An 8,538-nucleotide genomic window follows, 5' to 3' on the forward strand; every position below is an offset into this window, starting at 1 on the left:
GATGGATGCGGTTTTGATCAAACTGTTCTAATGGAAGGTGTCCCTGCCCATGGCAGGGGGACTGGAACTAGATGATCTTTAAGGCCCCTTCCAACCCAGGTCAATCTATGATTCTAAGTACCTTGAAATTGAAAGCCAGATTAAAGTTATGTTGCCTTCACCTGGACTTTGGTTATGGCTTCACATTAAATGCAGGTATTCATCTACCTGACCTGAATTTTAGTTATGTTTTCATCTTGATCAAAGCTACTAAACTATCTGGGAAATGTTTTATGTTTCACATTTAATTCTTTGAGAATTAAAAGATATCTTTCAACTTTGGAAAATATTAGTAGTTTCTGATCTTCCACGTGGGGTGTCCACATGCATATATATAATATGATTTTCAAGTATACTTAGCAGTTGTCTGACTGAAATGTTTGCATGTCTGTAAAATGGCTACTATTACTTCGCCTCAGAATAAAAAAAATAGTATTGGTGATTGCACATAACACATTTCAGCACAGGAGTCTAGTCAAACATTAATAAGATTTAGAATGTTTACAAAAGCATGACTTTAAAGCTGTTTATCTGTTATCATAAATTCAGAACTCCAGTGGGCCTGTAGGTATTCTGTTCTGCTGCTGCCAAAGCACTGTTAGGTGCCAAAAGCAGAGAGAGGGTAAAACTAGGTAAAATATGTTCATAGCCATGCATTGTGTGAAAACGACACATCAGGATCCACCTTGCCACTGCTGGCCCAATGCCACACACTGCCAAGGAAGGTAATGAGTACTAAGGGCAAATGTGTTCTTACACCCATATTTGGTGGTCACTTTGACCCAAATCAAGGGAGAACACCCAACAATGAAACATCTCAAAGAGAACTCTCTGTAGTGTTTCTGCTACTGATTTACCCCAGATGGTATTCTGTCTCCAGGGATGTCTCTGAGACTTCCCAAGACTTGAAACACAAACAAGAAAAGCATTGCTGAGAATAGAGGATCACCATTTTCTTTTCTAGGAGCAAAAGGGAACAAAAATGAGAGAAACAAACTCACAGGACCCAGTGTAGAAAAGGACTGAATCAAATGGAAAAGACTGCATGTGATGTTTTTCTTACAGTAGCTTCCTTATCAAGCCATGTCAATATCAACCTATTGGTAAAAATAAAACACTGCAGCTGTCACTCTGCAGGCAAGCCTAGACAACAAAACTGAGCTTCAGTCAGGTTCTTAAATCCGTTAGCATTAAGTATGTCCATATGTTTTACCAAGGTAGCTCATAAAGAAATACATGGCAGCACTATTTTGGCATCACTCTACCCTTCTGTCAGGGGTGTCACCACTTTTCAAGCCAATGCGTCAAGTGAAAAAAAAAATCTTCCAAAACTGTGAAAAAAAAAAATCTTTGAGTAGATCCAAGAACAAATTCCTATAGAAAGCCACAACTCTAATCTCTCATATAAATCTTCCCCTGGCATTTAAGGTTGCACTTCTCTTGCTTTAAAGACTTTATGTTTTCACTGTGCTCTTAGATGATTTTTTAAGTAAGTCTGCTAGAGGTATGGCTGTTTTGGAGAAGAGTAGTGCCATGTTCTCTATCTGTCTAAAACAACATTTTCCAGTAATTATATGAACCTTACAGGGAGGTACAAACAAATTGCAAATGAGCTTTTTCCTGTGGTTCCACATGCTACAGCAAGTCCAGAGTGCTTCACCTGCTGAAATGAGAGCAGCTGCAAAAAGTGGAGTTGGATTCAGCTGCAAGATATACAGGACAGGGAAGACAGCTTACAGGTTTCCTTACACACTGTCCTGTGAGTTTTTCTGTTTTTCAGGAAAGATTGCCTGGAAGGACAGACTTAGCTTCTTTATCTCTCTTCCTGTTTTGCCCATAATTTCCTGTTTTGTCAGCCAAAGTAGTGGTGAGCATAGTGCAGATTGTCCCCATCTGCCTTCAGTACTCCTGACTGATTTATTGACACCCCTCTGGAAGCTGGTGGACAGCCTCTGGGCACAAATTTGGCTCTAAACAGCCAGGTGTGCTTGGCCTCTGAGTACTGGGTACTCTGGACATGCTTCAGCTGCTGGACTTACCACTGACTCTACATGGAAGGGCAGGCTGGCCTTGAGGCAGTGTGGACAAGCCCATTCCAAATGCCATGGTGCTGTTAAGGGTGAACCCTGGTAAACACAAGGTCCATGTGAAATGATGGACCTTGGCTACGTGCCTCCACCATCCTGTGAGCCCTGCAGGGAAATGACCTAAGTGTGTCCCAGCCCTCCACCCTTTTGGGTTGGTTTCACAAGGAGGAATGCAAGAGCTCAGGCAAGAAGGAAACAAGAGGACACTGGCCAAGGCCTTACTAAGATAGCCGGGGGCAAGAGGCTGGAGTCAGCCTGGTGTCAGTAGACACAGAGCCAGCTCTTACCCATTTGTGATGTGAAAAAAGGCCAGTTTTTCCATTCTTATTGCCTGACCCAGAACATCAAACCAGTGAGTCAGGTCACTTTTAAAATTCCTTTTTCTTCACCAACAGCCATCTGCACTGTGAAGCAAGGCATGGCTACTTGTACCCAAGGCAGCTTTCATCCCACAGATGCAGGTAACTGAACCACTGGCAGCTCCAGGATTGGTGTGGGTTGCACAAACCCACATGGGGCTGTGGGGATCTTTACAGCAGCTCCTCAAAAACAGACACATTGCTAGGCAGAACGCTTTAAGGAATGGTCTGTGTCTCACAGAACACACACCTTGTTTTACAACCTTTCTGATGCAACTAAAATTCTCACACTAAACTAACTCATCCTTAAGGTACACAAAGGTGCTTTGCATTTGGGAGGTCCTCACTGTCAACTCCTGCAGCTCAGCCAGATCCAGGCACATCCTTTTCTCTGCTAACTTTACCAGGAACATGCACAGTTTAGCTCTAGCTCCAAGAAGTACTCAGCAGATTTCCAGCAATAATTCAAACTGTGTAAGTTTCTGCTTGTGTGAAACAAGGTAGGATACTACCCTGATCTCCATGCCATATGAAAAAACTGCTCAGCTGAACTGAGTAACTACATCAATCATGCAGAGCAAAGTGGAGAGTAAAAAGGGTGGAATGGATGATCTCTTAGCCAGCACATGAGATTCTCAGGATATGGTAGAAAAACAGGATCTTTTAATATCTGTGAGTTTTATGTGTTTATTTTACATGTTCTGACTGAGATTTCCAAAGTTGTGCAAAGATGTTGGACCATTGTCCGTGTTAAAGCTTAGGAACTCAATAACGAAATCTCCTAGGCAGATGTGAAAACTTCAGCCAAAGTATATCATCTGTAATTCAACTTGTTTTACTGCATTTTCCAATAAGTGTATGAAAACTCAAAATAAAACTTCCTGTGCTATTTTTTTTTGCCTGCAGGGCAGAGCAAGGCAGCTGTTTGTCCTACCATTGCTGTGGGCTCACACGTGTTTTCCAGTTTAGATGCTGGCATATGCATTATGACCAAAAAGGCAAATGCTTGCTCTGAACAGCCCACTTGTTTGACTGATCTCACAATGGCCTGTTTTCTTTCAAAATATACCCTTTGAGAATGTTATTATTCTTGTTATGAAGCAAATGAACTTCACTTCCTCAGCAGCACAGCCACTGGGCTGACAAAGACAGCACGCCAACGTAATCAGCAGGTGCAGTCAACAACAGACGGAAGCAAAACCAACTTTTTTCCAATAGCCCTTTACCAGTGACAGTGAGGAAAATTCAGCACTATAGATACTTATTTCCAGTTCAGTACAAGAGGAAGCATATCCAAGATATAGCCAAGAAAAACTGCTGTGCTTGACAACACCATCTATAACTCATGGTGTTGCAGAAAATGAAAAAGGAACCACAGTATTTTTCCAAGATAGACAACCACATCTCAATTTTCCTAATGTTCATAGGAGACTAGAAGTTAAGAGGTTATGGGGAAGAAGATCAGGATAGATATTGATTGTCCATAACTTTAAAAAAAATAATTTTCCCTTTAATATATTTTTTGAAACCACAGTCACAAAAACTTGTGCATTGGGAAAAAGTTATAAACTGCTGAATATCCATAATTTTAACAAACAAACTATTTTTTCAGCCTCTCAGGAAGTCAAGGCTCTTTCAAAATTATGCAACATACTCAAAAGTTATATAGCAGTCTAAAATCTTTGACCAAATTTGAATAAGTCACTTCATATGTGACTGATGTGGGATAATAATAGTCCCTTGAATACCTTGCTGTGGAGTCTCATGGACATATTGGGGTATTTCTCATGCTGTGGTCCTTCTTAAGTATCTTTGTCTGTGGTTGAAAGTGGAGGCAAAAAATCTCTGTTACCTTTATCTGGCACACTCAACTTTCTTTCATGGGGTAATTTTATTGAAGTATCCCAGAATAGTAGATCTTGGAGTTTACAGATTTGATCAGATGTAGGATACACATGCCTTTTTAAAGCAATTTTTATGCCTTTTATCATGATGGATAGAAATATTCATTAAAACCTCAGAACACAATCAAAAGACAGGGAGCTGATATCTCTTTTATAAATGGAATTATTATTATAATTGGATTTACTGCATAAAATATCACCTAGTAATCCCTCCTTCAGATCTGTAACTTGTGTTTGAGGTTAGGATGACTTTCAGCAAAGCCCAGACTCTTAGCTCTAGAAGTCCACAAACAGCAGAGAAGGTTTATTAGATCCAGGACACAATAGGAAAGTGAAAGCCTGGAGCAGTTTCTGCCATGGAAGTTATGTTCACAGGTAATGCTGGGAAGTCCAGTCTTAGAGGCTTGAATATTGTGAGCCAGATGCAGGTAGGCAAATACCACTGAAGTCAATGAAAATGTTGAAACATAAAAGGGCTAAAAATACAGCCTGAAATTTCTCTTCTGAGATTTTTTCTCTTTATTTTTGACAAACTGTTCCCAAAGGCACAGTTCTGGAATGTAACCAGCTAAGGCTGATTTAAAGGGTCAAAGGAAAAATCTCCAAGCTGGATTTTAGAGTTGCCTTAGAGCAAAAGACACAGTTGTTTGATTTATACACCGTGAAAAAACATTGAATTAACATAATTAATTAATTAGGAGTGGAGTCTCAGCTGAATTAAAAATCCCAACACTATATTTGTTTTCATTAACTCAAATCCCATGGAAAAGTTTCACCTTCCTATCTATTGAAGATAATAAGCTGCATGTTTGAAGCAGAGGGCCTTCACTGATGTAATGTATGACATAATGAGCTTTCGTCATGTGTTGACCTGGCCACTGCATTTTATCCCTGAGGCAAAATGGTTGAGTTTTTCCCCAGTAAACTTTCAAAAATTAATGTGTTTTCTCAGACACAATGTAGTATCCTTCAAGACACATTTTCATGCCAAATTACTTCTGGGGTATAATATTTTTGCCTTTCATAAAGAAACACTTCCCAAATGAATTGGTCCTATCTCTGAGTTTTGAAATCAGATTGTTTGTAATATTTTTACATTTTCATTAATGTCAGAACTCCAACTGGTGCATCTGAACATCTGCAGTGTTTGGGAGTGCCCTGAATGCATCAAAAAAATGTCAACACCAGCCCTCCAAAGCTCCAGACTGAAGATTTCCACATGGACTGCAGAGAAATATGGTCAACAATTTAATAGTTAAATCAAAGCTTGGGAGGTTACCAAATTGTCCAGATGTATCTGTCTTGCTGCTGGAATCCCTTGCTGCTTTGCATGAACACAGGGTTGCCTTCTAGAAGTGATTACAATTGTTTTTGTTCAGAAATGTCAAGAGGAAAAAGGAAAATTATAATAGGAAAGCTCATGGCAGTCAGCCCTCATTCCAGCCTCCTAACACACGGTGTGAGGAGGGACTTCTTCATGACTGCATCAAGTGTCTTACATGACAGCAGCTGCACATAGTTTCAGCACTAGCAATAGCTAAAAAATATATTCTCACCTTCCTTTAGTTGCTTGTTTTGTGAACAACATAACTGCCCACAGATAACAAAGGTAAGTAAATAAATGGTTTCCACAGTGAATAAGGTAGCTATTTGCTTTCTTCTCTGCCTTTTGATAGCTCTGTCCTATACTATGCTTTACTATACCCTAGTCTGAAGCATTATTCTGAATTAGTTTTAGAATTATCTTTTATTTGGACTGCAGAAGAGTATACAGCCATGAACCACAGTCTTAGTGGGCTGCATGATCAAAGAGAACAAAGTCCTTGCTGCAAAATGCTTGCACTCTATAACCTGGGAAACAATAGATAAAGACACAGACAAATAGAGAGATGCAGTGTGCCTAATATAACAGTATTTGCAGTGGTTAATTATAGATGCCCAGGACCAGTCCATGGGTGTAAGACCACCAGGCAGACATTGGACTCAAGGGGTCTATACTGCCTCCACCAAAAGGAAATGTCCTTGGCCTGCACTAAAATCTAAGCACTGCCTGGGGATTATATGGGAGTTGAACCCAACCAACAGAGTGCCATGGACCACCTGAACAGCCTGTGAGTAGAGACCACTGAGTTCCCATTTCCAGAGGTTGTTTGGTACTGCTTTATTGTCTGGTAGAGATGGAGTCACTGACCATCCTGATGGGGCTTGATCCAAGCAAACAAGCTGCCTTTCCAATGATGTAAAATATAAGTCACTCTGTATGATTTGTCCAGACCATTTTATCAATATAATCTCAGCAAACTATTAGGCTCACTATTAGGGTGAACTATATGAACAAAACTGATTTTTTATTTTTTCAGAAAACTGTTTATAAAACAAATATATCTAAGACTTTTGGAAAGGTTAGAAACCCTCAGGCTTTTGTGCACAAATCAACCTCTAATGAATAGGGGGTTACAGGTGATTTTCTTCTAGAGCAAGTTATTTCTGTGAACAACTTCTTTTTCTCCCTCCAGAACAGATGGTAGTGTTCAATATTTAACATAGATTACTGAAAAACATGGGCAACTTATGTTTCATTTGTGCATACATTTTTTTTGTTTTTCTGTGTTACACAAATCTGTTTTATTGAAACATACACACACATACACACACATTAAGCTTACAACACCCAGGGCTTGTGCACATGCGATGTATACAAAACAAAGTCACAAAAAATCAAAAACACCTTTAAACCGTCTATTAGTGCACTGCAGTGTAAACCATTTACGCCTTTGTCGAAAGGAAAATGTTTTCCCAGTCCTACAACTGCTATATTTCCAGGCAGTGCATCATAACACTGTCTGTCCTGTAGTGGTGGTGGTGGATTGTACGGCAAGGTTGCCTCTGTAATCCTACAAACAGAAAGTGAGGAGAAAAAAGGAGGTTTTGGAAAAAAAAAAAAAGGATTTCTTCACAGAAGGATGAGCATTAGGTTGACAATTGTTCAAACTGAAATAGGGTTATAGGTCTGTTATGTGCCTTGATGTGGATCCCTTCAGATTGATAGCTGGGTCTTAATAATCCAAGTGGCTCATAAGCTGCACTAGCACTGTCATACTGCCCTGGGAATGTCCAGGAAGATGTACTCAAGACACTCTCCTGTTTAGCTATTCACTGAACCTTCTCCCCCTCCTTCACGTCTCTAAAGCTTTTTTCCTTATTCATAATAATTGGGGGGGTGGGGGCTGGGGGGGAGGGGTGCTTTTTTTAGTTCCTTAGAGAAGGAAAAGAGCCCTCTGGATTTGCAATAACAAGGTAAGAAACGGAGTTTCTGGTTTCATAGATAGAGTAGTAGTAATATTTCTTAAGGAGTGATATTTGTGTTCTTCGTGAGTTTTGATGGTGGTTATTTTACAGTGGCTCCAAAGCCAAAGTAGATTATTTACTGTACATTTGTATCACTTCAGTTGGATGTAATGATAGCACCTAATTATGTTCACAGAGAAGAATGTGCTGCATGCAATACAAAAGACTGGCAGATCATTTCTGGTCTTTGTGGACCATTTGGGTCCTTTGTCTTCTCAAGACAAAATTAATTTGTTGGGCCAGCCAGAAACACAGCAGTGATACTTGAACACTGCGAAAAGTTTCTTGCAGCCAAAAGTTCTGTGATTTAGCACCAAACTAAGAAAATTGTATTTTAAGGAGCCAAAACACTTCAGATTACTTCATTTACTTCAGATTACATCGTTTTCTCTGTTAGTGAAACAAGATCAAAGTGTTTTTCCTGAAGTTCTGATGACCAGAGGTGCTGTGTGAAGGTGTGCTCACATTGTCCAGTGCTGGCTCCCTGTCCCCTGGCACTGAATCCTGTCTTCTGTTGGAACAAGGCATGTAGTAGAAACAATTTCAGTTAAATTATTCAGACTTAATTTAAAAAGAAAAAAGCACAATAATTTTACCCAGAACATTTCATTAATTCAAAGCCCAACATGGGCCCAGAGGCAGTGGAACCAGTAGTCAGAAGGTGAGGGCTTCAAGCGACAGAGCAAAAGGAGAAGGGAGGCAAAACAAGGATCCAGCCATATGGGTGGCTTGAGTTGGCATCATCATCAGAAAATCTGACTCTCCTTATTTTTAAATATAGAAAATTAATCACCTTCTATT

Source organism: Corvus cornix, chromosome 2 (assembly GCF_000738735.6).
Source record: "Corvus cornix cornix isolate S_Up_H32 chromosome 2, ASM73873v5, whole genome shotgun sequence".
Taxonomy (NCBI): domain Eukaryota; kingdom Metazoa; phylum Chordata; class Aves; order Passeriformes; family Corvidae; genus Corvus; species Corvus cornix.